Genomic DNA, 837 nt, shown 5'->3' with positions numbered 1-837 from the left:
GCCTGACGCTGCCGCGCCCGCGGGCGGGGCGAGGGCTGCGAGCTGCTTTGTTGTGTCTGGTCTGAGATTCGGGAAGCTTCTGTGCGTAGGCGCTGCAGTTTGAGAGGCTGAAAACGTCACGACGCGAAATCTAAGAAATGTAGTCAAATTATGTATTATTAAAACCTCAATAACTGTACCAAGGGAAGTTCTGTGCTTTATTCAGCTCTATGTGTTCAGCACTTAGCATAGCGCCTGGCGCATGGTCAGTGTTCTTTGACTTGTTGCTAAATACAGAGAAGATTCAGCCGAAAGGTAGCAAGGAAATACATTGTCTGGTTTCAAGGCTCAGAACCTTTACATGGTTCCTTACTCCTGGAGGCCGGAAGACTGTATAAAATGTCAGGAGGAGAAAATATTATCTGAATGAAGAACCAGCCAGAGAAAACAGTTCTCTGAACTTTGAGGTCTGGCAGGCCTGGGTTTCTTTTTTTCTTTCTTTCTTTCTTTCTTTCTTTCTTTCATTCTTTCATTCTTTCTTTCATTCATTCATTCATTCATTCATTCATTCATTCAATGAGTATACGTTGAATACCTAATACGCACCAGGCACTGTTTTAGGCGTGGAGGATACAGATAAGATCCCTGTACTCATTGAAATAGAATAGGACAAATGGGCAGGGCGCGGTGGCTCACGCCTGTAATCCCAGCACTTTGGGAGGCCAAGGCGGGCGGATCACGAGGTCAGGAGATGGAGACCACGGTGAAACCCCGTCTCTACTAAAAAAATACAAAAAATTAGCCGGGCGCCGTGGCTCAAGCCTGTAATCCCAGCACTTTGGGAGGCCGAGACAGGCG

The sequence above is a fragment of the Mandrillus leucophaeus genome, unplaced genomic scaffold, assembly GCF_000951045.1.
Source record: "Mandrillus leucophaeus isolate KB7577 unplaced genomic scaffold, Mleu.le_1.0 Scaffold183, whole genome shotgun sequence".
Classification (NCBI taxonomy): Eukaryota; Metazoa; Chordata; class Mammalia; order Primates; family Cercopithecidae; genus Mandrillus; species Mandrillus leucophaeus.
This window is presented reverse-complemented; position numbering follows the sequence as displayed.